This window comes from Sturnus vulgaris, chromosome 5 (genome assembly GCF_052056855.1).
Source record: "Sturnus vulgaris isolate bStuVul1 chromosome 5, bStuVul1.hap1, whole genome shotgun sequence".
Taxonomy (NCBI): domain Eukaryota; kingdom Metazoa; phylum Chordata; class Aves; order Passeriformes; family Sturnidae; genus Sturnus; species Sturnus vulgaris.
In genome coordinates, this window is record NC_142247.1 from 5,868,791 (window position 1) to 5,895,448 (window position 26,658).

A 26,658-nucleotide genomic window follows, 5' to 3' on the forward strand; every position below is an offset into this window, starting at 1 on the left:
AGGGATGATTTTGTTTTGAAGAGGTATTTACAGGGCAGTTCAGTATTTCCTGGGGGAGAAGGAGTCATGCTAGGAAATGCTTGGTGAGCTTAACACTGTGGTTTCAGCTAACCTTTCCCTGCTGACATAGGCTTGTCTGGTGTAAGGTGGGGACCTTCATCAGCTGAGCTGGTGAGGGGGAAAAGAAACCTGTGGGCTTTCCTTGTGTCTTCTTAGTGACCCTGCCATTTTAAGCATGCTTATGTTGCCAAAGGTGGGTAAAAGAGGTCGCTTCTGTGAAGAACTCAGCCCTTCCACTTCACTGGTGCAGCCATTCACCCAAGGGCTCAGAGTGCCCCTGCAGAGAGGGGAAAGGCTGGTGGGAAAGGGAGCAGCTGCCAGGGGAGGTGAACTGGTGTAGTCATGTCGAGGGAAGGGCAAGAGTGTCTAAAGGGGTATCAGGGAAACCTCCCAAACCTGCTCTCACCTGGCCCCTGACAAACCTTTTCTCACACATCCCAGCCCCGGTGTCACTCAGCACACACCTGGCCATGTGGAGCCCACGCTGCCCTGACACATGGCTTGTGTTTGTCCCTCCAGCCAGCTGTGCTGCTCCTGCCCTGCCAGCGGTGCTGGTGCCTCTCCACACCAGCTCGACAGCTGGGATTGAAGTGCGACCTCCAACAGCAGCAGTGTGCTGGTCTCTTGGCAGTCCTTTAGGAGTTAATTCCTCCCTGTGCCCTAGGCATGTGGCCGTGTTTTCTCCCCGCTGGAAGCTGTGTTTCCATGTGTCCCTGCCTCCCACGGCTGGCACCTCAGCCTGGGCATCTGTGCTGCTCTGCGTGCCTGTACCCTTGCAAAGCTCTGAGCCTGAGACGACGGGGCCGCTCCTGCAGCTCCCTGTGTGCCTTCTGCACATCCCATGGCTGCGGGAGCAGTGGGGAGGGATGGCCCTAAACTGCCCTGAAAGCAGCTGCACAGCTCTACCTGCCCAGCCAGGGCTATGAACTTTGCTCCAATAGAAGGAATGACTGACTGACTGTCACCTGTTTCTCAGGGTGTGCTGCTGCCATGCATTGCTGTTGAGTATTCAGAGTCATATCTGCCTGCCTGAACGACAGAAATGAAACATTCGCTGCTTTCTACTTCATTTAAACCCGTGGGAGCCTGTAGGGCTCATCCTCCTTATGCACCAAGGTATCCACGTGTGCCACTTACCCATCAGGGGCTTCTTCACCAGTAATGTCTGAGCAAATCCATCGATAACAGAGGGGCTACACACAGATTATTGTGATCATAATTTGGCCAACATAGCCTTTATTACTAATGGTGATGCTGGAGATGGAAAACCCAGCTTGATTCTCAGATGCCTGCTGAAAAGTAATAAAATAAAGGGGAACAAAATCTGTGTGTGAATTTGCTACCAAACCTTTGAAAAACACAAAAGTGGAACCCTGCCAATGCTATTGCTGGCAATTTTTCATAGTGGAGCCTCATTGTGAGGTAGGATTAGAAGTGGAAGTGCATTTTTTGTCTCTGACATTAGTATCATGTCATTGTGTACAAATGGAGGGCTTACAGTTATTTGACATTTGTTGGATGGTAATTATTGTACGCTGCTCTTACACGTTCAGAATATTTTTGAATATCTTCTGATAACAGAGTAATTAGAAAATAACTTCAGCTATCATAAGAAAAAGGTGTCTCTTTTATTAATACAAAGAACAGACAAAGGAAGCACTTCAATGGAAGTGCTCTGTTAAAAATGGAGCCATGTTTCTTTTTGCTTTGTGGAGAACATAGATGAAGGCAGGCTGGCTTTATGTAGTCTTTTGTTCATCCCTGGGCAATGGCAGAACTTACAGCTAAATTCTATGATGGCAGCTGAGAATGATATAATATGCATACTCATTTCAACAATAACAAAAAAATTCCTAACCCACAGCTTGGATTTGAATATCAGAAAGAGCCTTCACTACCAAGAAATGAGCCTTCAGTACGAAAAATATAGAAAAAGCAACTAAAATTTTTTCAACATAACAAGAACCACTTGATATAACCAGTAGCAAATTAAAAAGGAATGTAAATATGATTTTAAATTATTTATTTCACTCTCTCTCTTTTTTTCGTGCTAATATATCCTTGGCTCTAGTTCAGAATGACATGATAATTATGAATATAAGAAAACCTAACTTTTTATTGTGCTAATTAAACTGTGTGCCACATAGACATTTGGGGAGAATTTCCCATGCTTTCTAGTGTGAATGGAAGGAAAGAGCAGCAGTGCTCACTTAAAACTGTATTTTTTTCCTACTACCTTGCAAAAAGGCATCATTGTATTTTGATTAATCCATGCTTGGTCCACCTCGGATGTTTCCATGGAAACAGAATTTTTTTCCTTGATGGAAATTGTTAGGCTCAGGAAAGCTCCTCACTGCACAAAACCACTTGAGCTCCTGAAGAACTACTTGTAGGAAATTTAATGTGCATAAACAGAACTCCCAAATTCCTCCTTAGTGTTATTGTTGTCAATGCTAATACAGAACTGTTTTCTTAATTATACACAGTGGTGCTTTTTCACTCCACAAGAAAATAGAATGAGAGTGGTATTATTTCCATTGCAAGAGACCACATTTCCTGGTCCAGAAACAATTAGCCTGCAAACCTTCCAAAACTAAATTATAAGGATTCTGATGTATGTATATTATTTAATTCTGGATCCAAATATTTTGGCTTAATGGCTGTTAAAATTAATTTAATTTTGTTTTGCAGATTAGCAGTAATTTAAATGTATTATTCTTGTGTGCCTCAGTTTTGAATATGGAGTTTTGTTGGCGTTTGGTTGGTTTTGGTTTTTTCCTCCCAAAGAAAATATGCTCTCTTACTGGATGTTACTGTGATATTTGGAATACCTTTTGAAAATCAACCAACAGAGGGAGCATTTGTGTGTTATTATTAATTTAACCAAATGGTTGGAAACATGACTGTCATTTTTCCCATAATTTCTGGACAGCATGTTTATTGTGTAAAATTATAGGACTTCTTGACCATTAAAATATCTTGGTTTGGAGTGTTTTAGTTTTAAAAAAGTCCAATCTTGAGTTTAGCTGACAGAGCAAGTAGCTATTTTAAATTGATTGTCAGGTTGTTTTTTTTTTTGCTTGTTTCATCTTTGTTCATCATGGCAAAGAAACTGCCAAATGGAAAAAGTAAAACCACTTTAAAAGCAACCACACTTTTCAAACTTCTTCCAGAGACATACTGAAAGCAGAAATTAAATGTCAACCAGAGAAAGCAGAAGCCTCAGTATTTCTTGATACCTCTTTTATGTCCTCACTCTTAGAATGTGAATAATAACCATGATGGTGATGATAATAATAATGATAAAAATGTTTTGCACCTGTATTCTCCTGAAATCCTTCCTCTTTCAGCTCTGGGGGCACTGTTACTTTTGGCCACTCTCACTGCACTTCTCTGTTGTCCTCACGAGGAGTGAAGCAATTGCTGCTCTTTGCAATGTCTCAGCAGATCAGAGCCAGGAACCCAACTGAATGATGTGGCAGACTGTGCAACGCTTTAGAGCTATGAAATAACTGGGAGGCACCAGGACTTGGCTGCAGAAACTGGGGAGAGACTTGATGCAGCATCAGGGCTGAGCATCCCTCTTGGCTGGGAAATGTGACACTGCCCAAAACAGTTCTGTAGTCGGGGTCTGGTGGTGATGTAGCACCAGGCTGACTTTGGAGAACTGTGCTGCCCAAAGCCCAGGGTTTCTTTGAAGACAGTATCTCTCCTTTACAGGTGAGGCTGGTTTAATGAGGGCTCATTTTGAACCCCAAGAGCATGCTGTGTTAGATACTCAGAGTTAGTAAGGTCTTTCAGTTAGGAAGACTTTTTTTTCCCTTCTTACTGCTTTCCCTGATGATTAAATTAGGATGCAACTCTTTGCCTAAGCCCTGAGAATGAGCAAACCCAGGAACCTGTGGTGTGTCTGCCTCTTGGGGACAGGAAGACACAGAACTATTTTAATGGCATTAACAGCACCTTATAATTAAGTGGAGAGCAGTACAGTCTGCAGCACTGTCATGTGCAGCAGAGGGAGAACCCTATTTATACGCCAGGAGGTTATTCTGGGAGCGCTAACACTGGGAGTGAGCAGCTGTGAGAAAAACAGAGAATAAGTGCTAGTACACTCTGAAATGGAAATCACAGCACAGAGCCATATGTGTTGACTAAGTAGTCCCGCCAGCGCCCTCGTTTCAGTGCTCTGAAGTGATAACTTCCAAGTTGCTTGACGAATTTTTCAGAAAATTGCTATTCCAAGCAGCAGTCTCCAGAAATGCAGCCATTCCATTTATACAGCACATGGGATAACACGAGTCTGCAAACTTCAGTCTAACACTGCTGGAAGACCAGGCAAGAACTGAAATGTTTGCCTTCCTCATTGCAGAGCTCATTAACCCACGTACATATCATCCCCTGGGAATTCCTGACCCTGAGGTTCTCCTGTGAGCCCCACGCAGGAATTCCTGTGTGCAGGACTCACGCATTCCGATGTTTACCTTCACCTCTTAAAGCTTTAAAACAAATATGAGAACAGAATATGAATTCCCTTGGCAAGGCTGCTTTTCTACGTGGTTTGGTTATTTATTTGCCTACCATGACACTGGTTACTCTCATTAGTTCCCTGTCAATTTTGTTCTCAGGCTCTCTAAAGATCTGAGAAGATCCTGTGAGACTGTGTTTGTGCAATGAGAGCTGCTCATGCCAGCTGTGGCACCTGTATGCAACAAAGGTCAAGCCAAAACATGTGACAGTGGGGACCTGGGGTGAATATCCTAAAATTTGTGAAAAGCCAGTATTATTAAAAGCAGTCAGGTCTCTGTTATAGCCTCATCTCCCAAATGCCTCTGCACTTAACATTGTAAAGCATTGAAAATCCAGTGGTTCTTGAACTCTCTGGCTCCATCCCAGGTGTCAAACCCTTCACAGGTGTTAAGCCCCTCTCAGCAAGGCAGCTCCAGGCACCAGCATGGAGTCACTTACAGCAGTCCCCAATGTCACTGCAGCCAGGTGTCCATCCCAGCATGGCCTTCCAGACCCAGAGGTCTGTGCCACAGCTCTGGCCCCACTTCTCTTCCCTCCTTCCTCCCAGCTGCAAATCCTGGTGGAATTTCTCTTCAGATCAGGCATTGCTCCCAGGACATCTAAGTTCTTCTCTGTCCTTCCTGTATGTGTGTTGTTCTGCTGGCACACCTGGTGGTGTCCCAAAAATGCCACCATGTTTTCTGGTATTTCCCATGGGGGAAATACACTGCTCCCTGCCCAAAAAAGCCTGGGATGATATGGACATTCACATTCCTGCATGCTCAAGACCTGGACCTAGGCCAGGAGGTGTTTGATAGCTTCAGTGTTCCCCACCTGAAATCTTCTTTAATGTTCATTTTCTATCTCAGGTTTGTGTACTTGTGCATAACAGCAATCTGTGCATCTAATATCAGAGGTTTTCCAAGTAATTATTTTAATTAACCCTGGCAGTTTTGCAGTTTATTAGCTTCTCAGAAAATTTATGCTTTTTCCTTATGGGAAACACCAGGTAGATGGCAGAGGAACTCACTCTGCCAATTTATTCTTCTGGATTATTTGAAAGAAAGAAAAAAGCAATTTGTGGTTTGGTTGCAGAATAAGGTGTGAGTCAAAAACAGAATCTCAGAAGCTCAGCAAATCTGAGATTTATATAGAGAAATCCAGCTCTGCATGCCTCACTGAAAATCTTGAGGCTGCAAGTACACAGTAAAATATGTAACAAATCTGAGGATCTAACAGTGCTGTGAACAACCCAAGCATTTTCCAATTCTGTAATCACTGTAGGCATCCAACTCCCACTGGCTGTCGAGGTTGTGTGTCTTACTATGACTCTTTAAAGGTCATGCTTAAAGATTAAACACAAGAGGTTTCTTGCTGGTGTTGATGAACAGGAATAATTTGCTGTCATGATGCAACAGCAGCTGTGCATGAGAAGATTGTCAGTGGGAAGGTGCCCTGGATTAAGTTAAACACAGGTTTCAGGGCCACAGTTTTGTAGGAGTCTGCAGCTTCTGCTTTCATCTTATTTGACTTCTTATTTGGGATTGTCCTCTTACAGCTGTAAGCTCAGAGATCGTGGAAGTCCAAGGTGAAAAGGAGGGCACTGGGACCAGCTCCTGACCAAAATTCCTCTCGTGACTCAGATTCCTCTCACCTCACCCACAGGCCAAGGGTGCTGATGCGAGGGCAATGGGTCCCATGAAGGAGCACAGCTCAGAGAACAGAATTTTAGGCACATGAACACAGTTGTGTGGTTAATCATGAATGAGTGGAGTGTGCTTTGGAAATGTTGCATAACGTAATTACTCGCTTCTGAGCTGCAAACTCCTCGGGGAAATTACTGTTGTATGAATGTACGTGCTGAACCATACAGCCATTGTATATCATGTTGTTTTCAGGCAAAAAATAGGTCAGCCAGTAATTTGATCTAAGTTCTTCTTATGGGTCATCAAATTAGTCAGAACTGTATTTGCTGTACTTTAAAGTGTAGTTATTTTGGGGCCCATGGGATTTGAGTGTTCTGAGTAAAGGGAACAAGCTCCACAACTTTTTTATTGACAACAGTTAAATGTCCTTTCCTAGCATCTCTAAATGCAGTAATGCTTTTGCATGCCTAAAATCCAAGAAATCTAAGTAGTCATTTGTTTTTCTAAACGTTCATTGTTTGAAAAATGGCTACTTAAAAGAGTTGTGGGCTAAGTATAAAAATGGCTTCAAATAGAATAACTGAGGCCAGGAGTGATGTTTGGAAGCATCATTCTTCAAAAATTGTTGCCACGCCAGGGGAAGGGAAATAGTTGAGAGAACTTTTGGTAATAGTGCTTGAAAATACAGTGTGTGTGAAGAAAAGAGACATTGCAACAACAACAACAAAAAATTAAACATAATATACATATGTATCAAGTGTTTTTTCATCTGCTTCAGTGCAAGATTTCTTGAGAGTTGTCCTATTCCATATTAAGACTTTTTGACCTTGTTTCTGCCATGTGGGTTTAAGTATAGACACCTGGGAAGGTTCCAGAAGTTCACAGGTCCAGAGCCTTATGTCCCTTAACAGTCTCACATGGTTACTTCTGGAGTTTCTCATGCATTGTAAACTGTACTGTGCTTGGGGTCTTTCACAGCCTCAAGGACCACCTGTGAAAATACCTAATGAGCATTAATGAGCCTAATGAGCCCATTGGCCAGCCTTACCTGGACCCTCCAACCACCCCATGGCCTGGGGCCAGCTCAGCTGGGAGCTGCTGCTCCTTTCCTGAGTTTCTGCAGGGCTGTGCTCTCCTCTTGTCCCTCCTGGGTGGCTCCTGGCTCATCCTTGGCTGTGCTGTCCACCATCAATGGGTACCATTATCAGTTCTCCATGTTCAGCATTGAGGTCTCTGCTTCTTGGTGAGGCTGTGGGATGTGACCTTCTCCTGCTTCATCCCTGCTCTGAGTGGATGCAGGTCAGTAACTATTTTTATACCTTGCACCTGAAAAAATTTTAAGGTAATACTGTCTGTTCTAATTTCCAACCCATATTGTTTTACGTTCATTCTTGTTTATCATAAATTGTCTGTTTTGCAATATTTTGCTATTATTTGCTGCCTCCTTTGCTGACATGAAAATTTTCATCCAGTTGTGATGGACATAAAATAGGTTAGTTCTGTACCATCTGAAAGACCTTAAATTGAGGCATTTAATTCATTTTAATTAAACCTTATTTGATCTTTTGCAGCCCTAAAATTGTAGACTTCAAAACTATGTTCTATGTTTATCTTTAGTTTCAAAAAATATTGTCATTTAACTCGAATTCCAGGTTTTATTTTGCTCCTCATTAAGCTGGAAAATGTTATTGTGTGCCTGTAATTGGGAGTCTTTGATCTCAAGACAGTCACAAACCACATGAGGGTAAATAGTCTTTCATGTGAAGCATTCCTGTTTGCATTTGACAAAAAACAAACAAAAAAAACCTGGCCAAAAAAACAAACAAAAAAAGCCCCAAAACAATCTTTTTTTTTTTTTTTTTTTTTTTTTAATAGAAGGCAGCCACAGAATAAAGGAGGAGTTGCCAGAAGCTCTTGGCAGGACCAAGCAAACCTTTGCAGCCTACACAACTTCTTTGACTGAAGGTACAGTGCTTAGGTAGATGGTTTTGCAGGCTTGAGATGTGTCCACACAATCTTCTGCAAAGCTGGGCTTGTTCAGGGCTCCAGGATGGAGCCAGCTCTGGAATGAAATTGCAGGATCCTGTTGGATGTGGTACTTGCTGGAGATGCAAATCTCTGTCTCAAGGCCCACCTGATGAATTGAAATTCTCCTTTTGTATGGTTTTATTTTGGTGGGTTTGTGAGATAGAGGAGAGCTTTCCCTGGGGGAAAATCAATCAACTCTATAGAGATCTGGTGAAAGAAGCCTCCTGCCAAAAGGAGTAGTTCTGCCTCATGGTGTGCCCCATGTCTTGTGGGGCTGCTGTGTCTGAGCACTTTGAAGCCATGCAGGGTGTGTGTTTCCCAGCTGTCCTATGAACTGGACACAAATATTTTGTGTACATCAGCCTTATATTTACTTAGTGCCCCTTGAAACGATGTGTGTGGTTGGCATTGTTGGTATTGTTAGGGAATGGGGTGTCCCAAGGGTTGATGGGGCACCCTCGTGGTTGGGGGGGGAGAGGAGCACACCCAAAAACTGGTGTAGGATGAGCTCACTGCAGAAACTCAAGGCCTGTGCAGAAAATGTAGCTGCTAACAAAGTGTGATTGCATATGAACTCGGATGTTTCAAGGGCATATTTTCCCCCCTCCTTTGTGGTTCATCATAGGCTTGGCAAAAGCCAGACCTCCCAGCTGAAGGCTATTTTCCAATCTAACTTCTGGAATCTCCTCCAAGGCCTAAGAGCCATAGGGCAATTCACATTAAAGGTCACTAAGTTTTTGTTCAATAGAAATTTATCTTTATGTGACTGCTGAAGTAGGGAAAAAAAAGCAGAACAAAATTGCTCCAAATCTCTGATTCTTACATCCAGTGTTTATCAACCTTGTTCATGTGTGACAAGTGGTTTGGCTTCTTGAACCAGAGGACCCCTTTGTAAGTGAAACTGTTTCCATAAAAGCTAATGATCCTTTTGTATTTTTGGTTGTGATTTTGTTGTTTTTTTTTTTCAAGTAAGGAAAACTTGATTGAATTTCTCACATTACCTATATACTCTTTGTGGCACTGATAGAACATTGCTGAGCTATTAAAACTTGTGTGACCAGAGCCCAGGCAGGCCTGGCTGGCACTGACTCCAGTGGCAGCAGCAGCACCAGCAGCCCTGTTGCTCTGCCCTTGTCTGCTTGGGGGAATGTGCAGGGCATGAGGTGGAAGAAAAGCACTGATGCTGCTGAGGAACAGTGTGCTCAGGGGCAATGAGCATGCTGAGAATTGCTGAATCTGATATTGCCCTGAAAAGGAAATAATCATCAAGCTACAGCCTCAATTCACATATGAAAAGTGGGTTTAGCTTTGGTGGTGGAGTGGTCAGAGCCGTTTATCCTGCAGCAGGTAAACAGTGTTTATGCTCTTGCCTCTGTTAACACAAGGAGATGCAGAAATGCTCCCACTGCTAAAGGCTGGGTAAATTATTATGCTGGCTGATGAGGAGGTTTGTACTCCAATTCCAGTGCTAAGTCCCTGGGAAAATCAGTTTAGCTTCATCTTCGACCTATTTACTTCTAGCACACTTGGACTGAATATCTTTCAGGGACACTTAAGAATATTTGTGTTCTCTAAAATGGCACAAGTAATGGATTTTCTGAAGGTATAATACATTGGTTTGAGGCTTGCATTGGCTCACATGCCTTATGACAGTCTTCTACATAAAACATTCATAAAATAAAATCTGTTGTAATTCATTTCCCACATCTTACCAATAGCGTGAAACCACAGTCATCCAAAATGCAAAATATTTCTTATGGCATGCACAATTCCCACTTTGTCCTGTGATTTAGATCTCCATTCTTTCTAACCATAATAACTATCTGTCACTCTGAATTATTTCTTGTTAATGATGTATTTGTTTCTTTGATTAAAGGCTTTAATGTCAATATATGTTACAGTCACTGTTTATCTCAGACTTCCTAATCACCATAACAGCCACCACAATGTCTGGTCAAGTAAATCCTTTTTTTTTTTTCCCTTGAGGGAATGCATTTTCAATAAAATTGCTCTTTTAAAATGTTGGACTATATTTATGTGGCTTATCGTTCTCCCTAGCATAAAATAGTTTCTAGCAGTCCTCAGATAACCAGTTTGGCATCTCTTCTTCCTTCAGCCTAAAGCAGAGTTTTCAACACCAGTTTGTTCTTGATAATGTCACTGGACATGAGGCTAAAGGCAGGGAAGTTGGGCATTTGTGGTGTAGTGTGCAAGTCTCCCAAAACAAAAATTCTGCAACTTGAAAGCAGCTGTTCTGTTCATTTTATGGTCTCCCTGCACCTCCTAAATTCAGATCTGCTGTGGCACTGCAGGGCTGACCCTCTGAAAAATGTCACAGTTATCTGCTTTTACACTCGAGCTTGTCTAGAGGGAAAAATAGCACTGCTTAAAATCTCCAGCTATCCAGCAATGTGGGTACGTGATCTGCATCTTCTATTCTTGCACATAACTATGGAGGGCTTCAAGGGGAATTCTTTTTCATGTTAAGCAGAGGGGAAGGAGGTTTGGTGGCACTTTTGGGTTCCTTAGTGAGCTCTTGCAGCAATGTCTCCATATTCAGCATGGGGTATAATCTGGGAGTCAGTAGCTTTGTAAGTGGGACCAAGACAGAGAGAATGGGTGGATTTTTAGATGTGTCTAAAGCTAATTTAACCTGAAAATTGTTTGGGTATTTGTAGCAGCCTGTTCATCTCAGTCTGTAACACTTACCAACGGTGACAGATCAACATCTGGGATATTGGTGGTGATATCCCAAATTTTTGTGGTTAAATTGCTTTTAGCGCTTGACTTGCTACTGTAAAAGTAACTTAGGTCAAAGTGAAATGCAGTAGTGGCTACTGAGATCTACTTTCTTATGTAACATGGAAAAAATTATCTTCCACAATTCACTTAGGAAATTTGCTTTAAATGTATTTGTTCCTAGGTTAGCTGCATACTCCAGCATAGAACTGCTGATAACGGATGGAAAAAGCCAGGGTATGTTAAATTGTTACCATTTTGCCTATAGGCCTGCTCAATCAAGATGTAAACATTAAAAGAAAGGTAAATAAGCCCCATGTTCCTAACAGCAGGGTGTCTATACCTCAAGTTCCTTCCAGAACCGGCCAGCATTCATTAGATAATCCATATTTCAGACATCAAATTATTTGTGCATTTAATAGATAGCAAAGCACTCAGTAATTTGCTTCTTGCTACTTTTAATTTGCTCTATATAGGAATTATCTTTACGAGAGTGGGCTTGCAAGGCTTGTTTCCCACTCTCATAGTTATCAGGGGACAGTGTGGCAGGTATGAAGGGGTAAAACTGTGCAGTCCCCTGCTTAGAGGGGCCAGAGACTTCTCTCTGTCAGAGAGGCAAGAGCATCTCTAGCTGTCATTTCCAGGAAGCCAGCTCTTCTCTCTGTGCTGTTTTCCACAATTACAAGCATGTAAGTCAGTTATTCAGTGAGCATTTCTCTCTAAATATTAATATGAGAGATATGTATACTCTCCCTCTCTACTATTTTCCCATATCTGCTTTTTATTTTTTCCGTTTTTCATTAAAGCATTGTGCAGGAAAAAGCCTCTGCACATTTCTGTCCTCTCTCCTCAGCACTCACTGCCTCTAGAGTCCTGCCCTCTACAGATCCCATCCTGGCTCTGAAGTTATCTGCACTACAGCCCCTCACTGCTTCCCTGCCATGGTCTTTTTTTCTTCTTATGACAATCTTCACTTAATTTCAGCTGGTCTGGGTTAGATACCATTGGTGGAAATTGAACTTTAAAAAAAAAAATTACAAAATTGTTGCTCTCTCTTGGGCAAAAGCTCAGGTAAATCATGTCAGTTTTCCTTTATCTCCAGTTCAAATAATTCATCCTTCATTTACCATCCTCACCCAATAAAATACTTCAGGGGCTTGAGTTTTCCTGGGTGTCTTGTCCCTAAAAGCCACACAGAGGACTGTGAGCTTGTGGATCACGCACACAGTTTGGAACACCATTCATAAATGGCATCTCCAGGGAGATGTTAGGAGCAACCTGCTTCCCTGGGCTCATTCAGAGGTGTTCTCCCAGCTCTTTCCCACAACTGTGCCATGTGTACCCTTCTTTGGACCAGACTTTGGGGTCACAGTGATCATGTTGTATGTCTGCTCAGCTCCAGGAGAAGGGATACTGCAGTGCTTTCCATCTGTGCCCCTTTGTGTCTCCTCTTCCTTTACTCCTCTGGGAGGGGACCCAGCCCAGGCACTGAAGAGCTGTTCTGCTTCCTTGCTCCCTGTCATACTGGGATGAGCCCTGGTTCCCATTGGCATCTCTATGGTACTGCTCCCTGCAATGGTTACTGCTCCTCCCATGTGGGTGGTGAAAAAACCCCCAAAAATACATATTGTAGGTAAAGGAAGGGTTAAATCTCTTTGGCCTCTATCCAGCCAGTGCTCATTTACAGCTCAGCTCATTTGCCAGGGTCAGTGTGTCGAAATTCTGAATAAACTGTCCAGAGACATCTCCATCTCTGGACCCAGTTTAGGTATGAGAACCTTTGCTGAGTACTGTCTTCTACATGGTAATCAGAGCCTCCATGATAACATTCTTCAGCTGATACAAATGAGATCTTGAGTTTTGTTTTGTGGTGGGTATGTGTTTTGGCTTGTTGGTTATTTGATTTTGTTGTTTTGGTTTGAGTTTTTTGTGGTTTTATTTGGTTGGTTTATGTTTGGGTTTTGGGGTATTGGGTTTGTTTGGTATTTATTTTTTGGGGTTTTTTTGTTTGAGATTTGGAGGGGGTTGGTTGGGGTTTTTTGCTTGTTTTTGAGGGGTTTGTTGGTTTGGTTTTTTTGTTTGGTTTAGAGCTTTTTATTACACCTTAAGTATTGATATTTATTGATTATAAGTGGACGAGTTATTTGAAATTAGAACAGACCTAACAACAACTTTATGTTCATTGTTAGAGTTGGCCTCTTACTACATGGATGCTATGGTCCATGTTCACCAGAGCTCTACAAGTCTGGGTAATTTCTGCCTGAATCTGTTCTCCTTACACTAAACATGAATGTTTCGTGCACAGTCAGCCAGGCTGGTGTTGCATCAGAAATTGAAGTCCTTTGTGACTACACCATATACACAAACTGTATATACACTAACCAAAAAACAAGATACTCACTACTGTCATTTTGTTACAATCAGTAACAATTCTTTCTTGCTGTTATAGCATATTGTTCTAGAAGGCAAATTCGGGACATTAAGATGGAATTACTTATTACAGTTTTCATTTTTTCTCTCTCTCCAAGAGAGGAAAAATGTTTGTCTCTTTGTTACCCACCATCAATTTTTTTAATAACTGATCTGTAGGAAAAGTTTCTACTTTTTTTACAGTTCTGTAACAGAAGTCAGTTATTAATTTGTGTGTATTTGTTGATCTGACAGGAATTGACATGTTCATATTTCACAATTATCAGGACTTCTGTGGTGATGATCAGGTCATTGGCCAATTGTCCAAGTTCCCTTTGGTGCTGGTTTCCAGCTATGAATTCCAAGGGTGTTGGATTCACATTTCAGGTTCAATTCTAAATTCTTGCCTGGTATTTTGCAGAAGTTCAAGACTGGATTAAAAAGTTTCTATGGTTGCTAATAACTGAGCTCTTTGAAGATAATGGCACTCATTGCCCACAGTTTCACTTTCACAGGAATCCAAGATGAAATCTGAATTCCTGAGATTTCTGAAAGATCTAATAAAAGCTCCCTTGTTTGCCTAGCTTGGGAAGGATTTGCTGATAATTTCATTCCCTTTGCTGAAGCTTCACAACTTACACCTACTCTTTACCTGCAGAAGTTTTAGTACCATTGCAGAACAAAACTTTGCACAGACCAATTGCTGTTGTGCACAAATCAAACCCAAGGCAGCCAGTTACTTTGTCAACATCAGTAAATCTTCCCTGGGTTTTCCTTCCAACACTTTTTGGATATACTGCAAGATATATTATTGTTGAACCTATTGCTAGGAGTTCCTAAATCCTAAATTATCTGATGGAAAAGAGGCTGCCAAAACTCATCCCCAAAGGTCCAACTAGCTGTAGAGCTGACCATGTGTTCCCAAAAGATGTGTACATGACACACTCATGTGTACACACGGGGTTTTGGGGATGAATAGACAAACACTCATTGCTCATGCACGAGGGGATAGCTCCAAAATGTGGTGCATGCTGAATACAGAAAAGCTCCTGTTGATATACTATATGTTACATACATATTCATTGATTTTCCCAGAACAAACACATGTATGACAATAATTTCCCTGACATTATTAACATATTTTCCTCCCCTCTTATGCACACATTCTTCTGTCCTGGGGATCTCTCTGGTGGTTGACCCTGAAGTGATACCCAACTTCTCAGTGAACTGGTGAAAGTGGGCATAACTGGGCTGGTTGCTTTCCAGTCCTTCTTCCTACAGAATAGGCATTCTGCAGTTCCATAGGCCAGTGGTTTTTGAAGAAAAAGCATTGCGTTACATCACCAGGTGCAGACAACTTTCCATCTGGCAACTTTCTCCAGCCTTAGGTCTGGATGTCCTGAACCTGCTGTTTGTGTCTCAGAAGCACAGATGTGTGCACCCCGGCTCCCAGCCCACTTACCTTCCTCTCTGGCTGTCTGGCCTGATGCTCACCAGAGCTCACACACTGACAAATGCACCCTTGCTTGCTGCAGTTGCAGGTGCACCTATGGTGAAGATGTGATGAGGTGATGCCAGCCCTGCTTACGTGTGACTGGTCCCCTTTTGCCCCTCTTATCCCTCTATTATATCAAGCATGTTTTTCTACAAAACGTCTTGCATCCTCCCTTCTTCCATGTTCAGTTCTTCGGTTAAGCAGCCTTTTATAAATCCCGAGCAATCCTGGAATGCTCTTCCCCTCTGTCCTGTAACGGGTCTCATGTTTCCAGAGGTGGGATCCCACTCCTGCCTGGTGCAGGGTGTCCTCCTGGCCACTGGGGCTGAGGCTGCCTTGGAGCAGCCCTGAGAGAGCCCAGGGCTGGGCCTTTTCTTTCTGTTATCAGGCTGTTGTGGCTTCCTCTGTGTTCATGGAAATGAGCCTTTCATTGCACAGCCTAACACCTAGCACAGCTTCAAGGCGTCGTTAATTTGCATTTCCTCGGAGCCACTGAATTGTGCAGTAGCTTCATAACAATTCGTGTGTTCCTCATGACAACAGTATCTGAATTCGCCTTAACTATTTTTTTTTTCTGTCGTAAACTAATTTTAGATTATCTGAGAAAGTGTTTCCTCAACTGGATGCTTGCAAGCTCAAAGCAGAGGGATTTGCCTGTAGTACTGCAAACTCTGTGGCATCTTGTAGTCTTAGTCTTGGTTTGCTGTTGTAAGAGATTTTTTGTGGATAACAAAAAAGGTAAAATATCTAAATAGGTAAATGTTGGCTTTTGTCTGTTAAAATTTTGGATGATGACTCTTCCCTTCCTGGCTGAAGTGCTGCACCATGCTCTTACTCATATAATTAACAAATATAACAGAAAAGTTAGGCAGTAATTGGGTAAGTAATGACACAGTTGTTCAGTAAGGGTTGCAATGAAAGCCAAACTTTACTTGCTTTCACAGCCTGCTTCCCAACTTTGTGGAGAAGAAGCCTGAAAGCAAGGTTTCCATCAACTGAGAATGGCATCAGCCGTCTGGTAGAACCACAGTCCCTTTACTGGCAAAACCACGGATTTTTCTGTCCCTCTTCATTGCTGGAACAGTGTACTACCCCTGCATGTGGCATCTTTTACTAACCCAGCATTTCATGAGTCTTTTAGATAGTTTTTAAAGTACTTGTTTTTCTTTCAGCAAAAGATCTATTCTGGCTCTCAGTATAGCTCTGTTATCCTATGTAGAGACAGGTGACTATAAGGAAATTTCTCTCTTGTTCTTCGTCAGGATCGTTGCTGTCCCGTTATTTCAAAACAGTGGCATCAAAAAGATGTGGATGGTTTGCATATGCTGCAGGGCATCAGTACCATTTCTGATGGCATTGATCTGTGACATTTTGTCCTCTTCAGATTTTGGCAATGAACTGTGGCCAACTGAGATCAGACCTGAGTTTGTAGGTAGAGAATACTCCTTCAATTTATGTCCCTAGGTGGCACCAGACTGGCACCAGAACTTTCTGAAGAGATTGTGACTCATGGCTCTCCCATCATTGTTAGGAAAGGCATTGACTTGCTTGTTCTTTACTCCAGAGCTTCACAACTATTGCTTACACTTCAAGTTTGCAATGAGTTTGTACATTATTCTGAATTAATTGGCTTTGCTGAGATCCGAAAAGTGCTAGCACAGATGCAAGCCAAATCCATATTGTGACTTTTTTTTTTAATTTCAGAGGCCATCTGAGAAAAGCAGTTCTACCTAATCATATCAGTAAATCTCTCTGCCTTTTTTTTTTTTTTTTCACTTTAGAGTATGCTACCAGGGACTAAGTGCAAGAAATTGTCCTAGTTGCTGTATGAAAGAGGACAATTCTTTTTGTGTTTCCTGGTTTGTACCTTTCAAAACTTTTAGCAGTAGGCATGGGAAGTATGATTGAGGGTTTTTCCTTCTTGGCAAAAAAAAAGAAGTTTTAAATCAAAATGCAGAACAACTGGAGTGGACGGCATCTCAGGAAAGATTTCTACAGAATCTGACTTCCCACAATAAATGTCTTCAATCTAATAATGATTAGGCATGTCCTGCAGTGTCCTTTCTTTGAAGCCTGAGGAGCAGTTTTGTTTGTGCTGTATTTTTGAATAATTTCAGTTGTCTAGGCTCAGGTTTGAAAAGCTCACAAAAAATGCTTTCTTGATGGGCTATGTAAGACTTCAGTCAGCCTTGGCCAGCTCAATACATTTGAAAAATCTCTCTTTTCATTTAAGCTGTTTCTTACAACACTGCTCAGTTTCTGATAATCCAAGACCAGTGGTACAGAATATACAGGAAATAAATAATGATCAATCCTGCAAGGGCACTTGAATTTGATACAGAAAAGATATTTTGCTATTATGGGATGGGTTGGCATACTGTAGGCTGCAGACACCTTTAACACTTCCAAGTTTGAAAGATGAGCATTCACAAATTATATTCATTCTGCAGTGAAAACGCAGACTTCTCTTAGGCAATTAGGCAGAAACAATTATTATATTGATTGCCATGATCCTGGACTTTACAACATCTAGCTACCAAAACCCAGTAACTTCTGCAATGACTTCTACTGATGAAGGCATAATTGCCTTTTCATAATGAATAGTACAGCACATCTTCTTGCAGGAGGTTACAAGGTGGGTGAGACAGCCCTCCTCCCTGTGCTGACAGACTGACATTCTTCCTGTAATTCTGGTGGGGCAGATGTCTTTGGTGCTGACCAGAAAACCAGCTCTGATACTGTGCAGGTGGAGCTACTAGTGTGGGTGGTGGTTGAACTGTTTTTCCCTTTCATTGGGAAGAGACACAAGTGCACTCAGGATGGAACTAATCAGAAAATTTATTTTCTCTTATACAGAGAAAATGATATTTCTCTTATTTTCTATTTGTATAGAATATATTATCTCTGTGCAAAGTGGAGCTACAGCCCAGTGCATGAAGGAGCCTGATAATAGGGGAGGTGCCCATCAGATGCCAAGGCCATGGTTATATTTTGGTCTCCTTAGACAAATATCCTACTGTTCTATTGTCCATATGTGGTGTTCTCAGCCAACGAGAGCCTGTTTAGGTTGGTCCTTCAGGTCCAGCAGCCCCTGAGGCTGTAAGTTCCTAGTCCCAGGTAATATTTGCTGTCCTAGGCAAGTCATGCAGCTGTTAGTGCCTTGCATTTCCTATGTGTCTGAAGACTAATGCAATTCTTGCTCTTTACTCCCTAAATGGCCATTTCTAAGGTTTGTTGTGCTGCATTAATTGCTAACGTCTTTCTGTACTTTGGAGTAATTGCACTGCTGCTCTTATTTTGCACTGTGAATCATGCTCAAAGTATCTCCCTTGGAATCAGTCAGTAGAAGGCCTCCTGCACAGACTTGTCTTGGCAGTGTCAAGAATCAGGTGTCTTAATTTCTGCCCCCCAAAAAATAGAAAAATTAAATAAACGTCATGAAGGGAAGCTACCAATGAAGAAAGAAAACAAAAACTTGAAGAAGTCATTTATTTCCACATGTCTGTAAGCTGCTCTGTGAGCATGCAGAGGTCAGCCATGACTGCTGGCAACTTGACCCCAACCTTTCCAGAGGGTCATTACTGTGTTTGTAGTAGGTCATCTGAGAAATTTCTCACTTAGTCCAGACTTGCAGGACACCTTCCACATCTGTGGTCTCAAGCTGGTGAAAATATGCTGGTAAAATTGTGGAGATAGGTAAGTCTTCTCAGTGGGTAGCCCTCTATGCACAGAGACATCAAATGAGTCAGTAGAGTGCTAAAAATAACCAATGGTGATGTCTGAAGATCTTGGAAAGTAGGTCACAATGCTCACATATCAGAATTATGGTTACTGCTGACAAGGATCAAGGGAAAGCTTCACAGATACTGAAGTACAGGGAAGATTGTGTCTCAGATCATAGAGTTTTATCCAATAATTCTTGTGTGAGAACCAAAGGTGGGTCACGTGTGGACTTAACCTTAAGCATGTTCTGAAGTATTTTGTTAAAAGAAGTCTGGCTTCTTTTCAACAGTGTGGGTTTTTCCTCTCTCCTCTTTTCCTGGAGCAGAAATGGGGAGAAGTACAAAGAATCTCTTGGTAGTTCTTAATTATTTAGCACAGGAATGCAGGGCAATGAAGAGAAGTGAAATTTTTGTTGAAGTGAACCATTCAGGTCACAGTCTCTGTTAGCTCCCTTGTGCTTAATTTTATTTTGTAGTGTGTTATCTAGATTTGTATCTTGTGGAATTGGCTTGACCTTTTGGGGGGAAATGTATTAGCAGAGATAAGGTAAAAAAAGAAAAACTTTTTAACGATATCTCCCTTGATTAATCTGCTTTCAGTCAAAAAGATGATTAGTTGAGGAGAAAATCAGTTTGGTGTTGTGAAGTGCAGATAATATTTTCCTGTATCTGCTCTTGGTCTTCTTCATTGCCTGTGACAAGAGGAGTCCAAATAGAATAAAAACGATTTTTTAATGTTTTACTTGCCACTCGTTTAACATGAGTTGATGGCTGTTTGAGTTATTAATCCATTTGCATAAATAGATGAGAAATTGCATTTCATTGTAGGAAGGCTTCAAACCCCCCGATAAATGTAATTTTCCTTGGTAAAAGACAATCTAAGAAAAAAAGAAAATTAAGAAAATAATAAGTAAACATCAAGTAAAAAATCAGAACCCAGTGAAGATATTTGGATGACATGCAATATGAAGGACGTTTTGCATATAACATAACAGTGTGAATAAACCTGCCACAAAGCCACAACAGAAGATAAATACCTATACTCAGATATTTCATATTTTTCTAAAAGAAACATGCTTTAATGAATGATTAAAAACTGGTTCTTTAGGATTTGTCCACAAAGGGAGATAAGCTTCAGAAACTACTAAAGAGCTTATTTTACCACAATAACATGACATATCTGAACACTCTGGATCACTGGTGGACGCAGAACAATATTTAATATAAATTGCTGCAGTTCAAGAGAAATTATCTCCAGGTAAAAATGCTTCCAGAAACATGTGAGGTAGAAAGGAAAAAGGAATGTACAAATCCTGTTTAGACACCATTGGAATATTGGTGCATATTTTAAATGAAAGTACCTGTGTACTTACAATCATATGCTCTTTTGGGGAGCATATAAAGTACCTATGAAAAATTGTCTTTATTTTGCTTATTTTAATGATTGTTCTAAGGCAGCCATTGAGATGATTGAGTTTCACATGAGATGTGAATATATGTTTGATCTTAGAACCAAGCTGGATGAATAAGCCTTTGTACATACCTGTGTATGTCAATTTTAATCAAACATATCTGAGTTACTTCGAGTGTTCTTTCTTTCATCAGTTCCTCAGTATTCAGAGGTGTACCTGTCAAGGATTTTAAATCCATTTAGTCACTTTTTAAATAGAAACTGCGACAGTGAAATCAAACTTACAGGATGGAGCTTGGGTTTGTGCACCTAGTATGTAGTGTGAGGTGGTTAATTGTGGCTGCAGAATACACAGTTTCATTTGATTTTATTTAGAGATGACATCTCTATCTGAGGAGAATAGCAAGTTTGAGATGAGAATTACATCAAGGTCCATGTTGTGTTCTGTAAGTATTACTATAGGCTTAAATTAGCATGGTGTCTCTATTCTGGTATTCAGCTCAGGTTTTTTTACCACCTTGGAGTCTTTAGGTATTATTTTAAGAAAAGAGTAAATTATGGAAAAAGAGAAGAGGAAATGAACTCAACCCTAAAGAAGTTTATGGCTGGTAAAGACTAGTATATCTTTCACCTTTTTGTGGTTTATTTTTTGCAGAGTAGGGAATGGTGTTTGTGAGTTTATTTTTGTGAAATTTTATGGATCCGAATCTAGAGATTTCAACGGGGTTGCTCATTTCACATGGTCTTGAACTGTGATAATAAATCAGTGCAAGGAGAAGTATGTCAACCACCAAGTTAATATTTGTCAGAGATTTGAATGTATTTTATGTTGGAAGTGACAGGAATACCACAGCTTAAAAGACTTCTGTATGGCAAAGAGTCATTTCCTATGTGAAGTGATAATCAAATTCTAGTCCCAGATCCTGGAGAAACTATCTACAACACAGGATTAAAATAAAACTTTTTTTTCCCAAGGAGACTAAATCCATGGCATTAAATTCAACATATGAAGATTATCCTTGTAAAATGAACAGTAACAACAATGAAAGCAATCTGTAGTAAGAAATTAATCACTGAAGGGTTTTCCTCAAGCTTTGTGGTAAAGAAAAACTGCCGAAAATTTCCATTGTTTTATGGAACTCTAGTGATTGAAAAGTAAGTATGGGAGATTTAGTGAGATTCAGGACGACAACAGATTTTTTTTAAGTTTAAAATGTTCAGTGAAAAGCAACATGTAAAGCTTTATTCATCGTTAAAAAGTTCATTCAGTTGGAGTTCTCTACTTTGAGCAGCCTTCCTACAACCCCCTAAGCTATATTGGTGAGATAATGCTGAAGTTCTTACAGAAGTGGGAACATGTTTTAATAATAAAAAGGTTATATTTTATTGCTGAAAATATTTTTAAATGTAATCCATTACATTAATGAAAATAATTTAGTAATTTGGTCTAGAAAAAGGTTGGAATATATTTTCTAGTGCTTGAGGCTAGACTAGATATGAAAAATGAATTTTAAAACTTTCAATCAAACTAACTTTCTGATTAAAAGTCAGACAAGAAATAACACTGATTACTGGATCCTATGAGCAGAGTTGAGAACAAAAAGTGGTGCCAGAACAGCTGCATTCATTTTGTTAGCATGATATTTTTAATATGTTATTAATTAACATGACCAGGGACCTGTAGTAAATATTAATGACCTTGGAAGGGTGAGGGCAGCACCTCATGGCCGTGGTGACAAGGGTTAGCTGGGTGGTGATGCTGAGCATGCCATGAGTGAGGTGAGAGATTCGTGGGCAGGCAGAACTCTGGGCTGGGCATGGGACTTGGCCTTAGGCACAGCCTTAGGCAAGCACCAAGGCACAGGGGTGAAAGCCTGTCCTGAGGTTTCTCAAAAATTCTCACCATTTAGCTTTTTCCACTCAGATCCAAGATTGCAGGTGCCTTGTACCAGGGATGCCTAAGGGAAGAGGTGACAGGGTCTGCTGGTGGCCCAAGGGCCATCCTAGCCTACATGGGGATGTCTGGGTGTGGGGTCATCCAGAAACAAGAAAAGTGAGGGATGCACAAGAGGTGTGCTGAGAACATCTCGATTAGCAGGTCAAGATCCCAACCCAGCCATAAGGGATTGCTGAGGATACCCCAATTAAGAAAATAAAGGTCAGCAAAAAAAAAAAAAAAGGCCAGTCTGCAACCATTAAGAGACATAATTGGAAGATAAGACTGGAGATAAGACACCCCTATAAGAAGAAGGAGCAGTGAGGAAATAATATTGATTAGCAGAGATGTGACACAGCAAAGAGAGGGAGAATCACAATTGCTGTTCCTGAAGGGGACATATATCCAAAAATAACTTGTGAAGAGCCCTGAAGAGGTGGTGAGGGAGGGTTTGATAGCTGTACACCTTGTCCTCCTACACACCAAGTAATCATGGCCACATACCTTGAAGACACGTGAGCCTGGTGCTCAAATGGCAACCTTGGGCCAGTGCATCTTAGTCCTCGTGTAGGTAGTGTCAGTGGGTGAAATCTGTTCTGCTTTGAAATGGACTTGCCTCTGCCTCCTCCAATACAGTCTGGAATTGAGATTTACTGCATTGATAGCCTTGTGTTGCAGCATTTATCATGTTCCTTCAGCTGTGTGAATGGAAAAGGTGACGTTTGCAGAGCTGTCAGACAGGATAAGTGCTCTGTGTTTGTGCTGGAATTTCACTCCAGCCAGGAGCTAAGCCACTTGCTCACTTCCCCCGAGGTGGGATGAGAATCAGAAGAGTGAGCAAAACAATGAGCAAAATAAAGAGAGTTTAATAGGTAAAGCAAAAGCCATGCACACAAAGCAAAGCAAGGAATTCACTCACCATTTCTCATGGGAAGGTAGATGTTCAGCCACCTCCAGGAAAGCAGGGCTACTCTATCCCAGGCAAAACCAGGACAGTTTGAAAGCATAGCCACTGCAGATTTAGAAAAATCTGCAATTAGTTTTCACTCACATGAAGAGAGGACAGCAGAAATTTAAACCCGTTTTAGCCACTTAAGATACATTACCTGCCTTCAATGGTAGTGGAAGTAATAATTGATAATTGAAAGATTCATCTTCAAAATGTTTTGGACAGTGATAAAAAAATTAATATTAGAAGCTTGTTCCAAGGCAGTTTTTTTGGGGTTTTTATTCCCAAGAAAATCTATCAAAAGCATCAATCCATCTGAGCTGGAAAAATGCATAAAAGTAAGAAACTGAGCTGATACATTCTAGCAAACTGGAAGTTAACAAGCCCTACCTGAGTCTTGGTCCTGATTTGGGAACTGTGCATTCACCCATTTATGTGGTCCTAAGAAACAAGCATCTTATCCATGGGGATACAAAGGAGTGTCTTTATCTGAGCTCTTCATAGAAGAAACAGCCAGTTTTTAACCAAACTTGCTTAGGAAGGAATATTTCTGACAAAACTCAGAGGTATTTGAGCCTCATCTAAGTTCTGTAAATTTCAGGAACTGATCACACTGTTCTAAGTGGATGGAATTTAAACAAGCCCTGAATATTGCTCAGGTGCCATAGGACAGCCCCATGCTCTGAACAAAGAAATATTTATCCCACTAGTAAGTAGCAGATGCTGTTTTTCTGCAAAGCAAAGAAAATTGGAACAAAAGCCTTTGTAACATAAATCTTTGCTCTTTGTGATGGTAGGATTCAGATTCTATATGGAGCATATTCCATAACCTCAGCCACTGCCACCCAGATTATATAAATATTCTTCTTCAATCGATGAAAAGAGTACTGCAATGCTAAACCCAAAAACATGTACTTGTGTAGAAGTAAAATTTTGCCACACCCTTAGAGGGAAACTGCTGAGAATCTCCAATTCTACTTCGTTGCAGAATTTCCTTATCTTGGCATACTTTACAGCCAGATACAATGGCTAAATTTGATGATGAAGTAAGTCAATTATCTGTAAATTGTGGTGTGCAGTGTCATGATGTTGTGGTAGGAGTGTGATGCAGGGTTTGTTTTACTGCTGTTTGTCATCACATTAAATTGGCTGAGTTGGGAATTGCAGTAAGGGCATTAGCATTCCCAACCATTACTGCCTTGAACACTGTCCAGCCTTTTCACTTCCCTCTCTCTCCTCACTCGTTCAGTAATTCTGCTTTATGCCTTTTTTGAATGCAAAATAGATTTTATCAGATTTCCTCCCCTCTCCTGACTGCCTTTGCTTGGAACTGCTCTAGAGAGGAAAGCTGCCTTTAAATTCTCCACCTTCTTTCAGACTTGTCATTATGGGTGACCACTTGTTTTTTGCACCTTTGAGTTTTGTTCATTTTCTATATTGGTGAGCTGTAAAAGCCCTAACAAAAGTTTGAGCACTTCAATTTTCGCTAATTATTTGTATGTGTTAGAGAATCTGGGCACTCAATCTTAAATATTAATAATTTTACTTCCACAAATGCATGTGCTAATAGGGATGAGAAAAGTTAGGGGTTTCAACATATCTAGAATTAGACTAACCAAAAGAAAGTTTGGATTGGGAAATTTTTAAGTAACACGTTTCAGTCTTTCCGAATATTTTCATAATATATGTATCAAACTTGTTTTCCACTTCAAGTGTGCATTTTACCCTCATTTTCCAGTGGTAGTGAAATAGAATGAATAGAAAGCCCACATTGAGGTTGGTAGAGGTCTGAATTGGATTTAGTGGAAGCTGAGTGAGCCCTGAGTTGCACTGAGACTTGTAGAGGGAATCTTCTGGTTTCATCCAGCTCTACCTCCTGCTAATGGCATCATGGGCTGGGTTAGCTTGTCACAGTCTTGTCCTGTTGAGCCCTAGGCTCAGACATTGACTTTTCACCTTCTCTGAGTGACTTTGCCAACAACTGACCACATCTGATGGGGAAAAGCGTTTGTTAAAATCCAGCTGGAATTTCTCTTGTTACAACTTGTGTCTGTTGCCTGTAGCACTGTTTTGCCTCTTGTGCTTTTGCTGTGCAAGCAGGTTTCTCTGCCTGCTCTGTATGCTACCAGCAGTTTGTTGAAGACAGCCATAAGATCCCCCCTGAGATCCCTGTTTTCCTCCTCTTATGGCAGAACAAGCCAAATGTCTCAGATATTTCTTACACTTGTGTGAGCCAGTGCACCAGTGGTCCCCTGGCCTTCTCCTGGTCTCATTCCAGTTCGACAATGTCTGTCTTCTACTGCAGATTCCAAAACTGGACATGGTACTCCACATGTGATCTAATGAGTGCCAAACAGAAGAGAAGGAGGATAAAATTATTGAAGTTGCTGGGTCAAGTCTTGCTAATTCAGCTTGCTACCTGGTTGTTGATCTCAACTCAAGGGCTTACAGCTAAAGCACAATGGCCATATGTGCCAGAGAAGACAAAAAGATGGTCAGGGTGATTAAAGCCTGTCAGTACCACTGGGGTCCTGACAGTTTGTACCATCCTAAATAAATTTCAACAGTTGCCCTGAGTAAACCTGATGAAGATTCACCATCGGTCCAGACTCACCTTTAGCTACCAAAAATTAAGGTGTCATTTCTAGGTGTTCCAAACAGGTGGATTAAATCACTCCCCAAAACGTTTTTGTCTGCGTGCAGACACCAGGGGAGAGACTGAGACACTAAGTTGAAGTTTTCTTTTAGGCAGCTAAATTCAGATGAGATGACAATTCAGATGGGATCATACCATCAGATGGTACTCTTGCACTCTTGGAGGAAAAAACAAATGTTTAGACTGTTTCACTTCAATGTAGAAATTTCTTCCTCAGCTTCAAGCCTCAAGGTCTTATCTTCAAACTGACTGCTTGCAAACCATGGCTGCATCTTGCCCATGCTAGGGCATGGTAAAGTTTTCCTTGCTCACTGATGTGGTTTCCTGGGCTTCGAATAGGCCTGTAAAAGTCTCAGAAGTTATTCTTCAGGGATTTTCCAGCTGAATCTATGTAAAACATGGCTTGCTACTGCATTGAAGAATGCTCAGTTTTGAATGAGATTTTGCAACCATTAAGTAGGATAATGGGAGTGTGCTTAGGATGCTGGAGGCTCTAAACAGATGCTCTCCAACAGCCACCTAACCTGCTTTTGGATGTGTGGTTTGAAAATCACTGATGAAAGAAAAGCTTGGTGAAAAGCACAACTTGCTAAGCAGGGCTGGATAGCAGAGTTGAAGGAGAAGGTATTTCATCTTTTGTAGTATTTTAAAATTGCTTTTGTCCTGGAAGCAAATCCAGGAGTCTCTGAGTTTAGCTGAAATTGAAAAATCAGGGCTATGACAGTCTTACATCATGCTCATGAGCTATAAAGTCAAAACAGTCTCAAGCTTGAAGTGATGCATCAGACTATGGAGAAAGAAAAGGACTCTCTCCACAGGTATCTCTTCAATGCTTTTCCTGTAAAAGTCTTCATTATTACCCTGGGCTTCAAAATCTCAGATTTGCTTAGCAGTTTTCTTTCTCTGCTGTTGACTTTATTACTGTAAAACTACTTCTCTGTTTTCATGAAGTGCTGAGAAGACAATTTAATTAGCAGATCAGGAATTGGTCTAGAAGCACCAATGCACAAGACTCTAACCATAACCACCTGTGACAGAGAGAGATAGTACTTTATTCCATAAACAGCAATTATGAAATTTGGGAAGGAAGGGAAGGGAATG

General features: G+C 41.1%; 2 long non-coding RNA genes across 2 annotated transcripts in view; one reads left to right on the forward strand and one right to left on the reverse strand.

The window, feature by feature from the left end:
• Positions 1-26,658, forward strand: part of LOC148223519 (uncharacterized) — a 107,753-nt gene that overhangs the window by 22,496 nt on the left and 58,599 nt on the right. The window lies entirely within an intron of this gene.
• LOC148223520 (uncharacterized) lies at positions 18,447-23,257 on the reverse strand. Its single transcript, XR_015804161.1, has 3 exons — positions 22,872-23,257; positions 20,149-20,233; positions 18,447-19,483 (listed from the first exon to the last, which is right to left on the reverse strand). It is a non-coding gene; the product is annotated as an uncharacterized LOC148223520 (long non-coding RNA).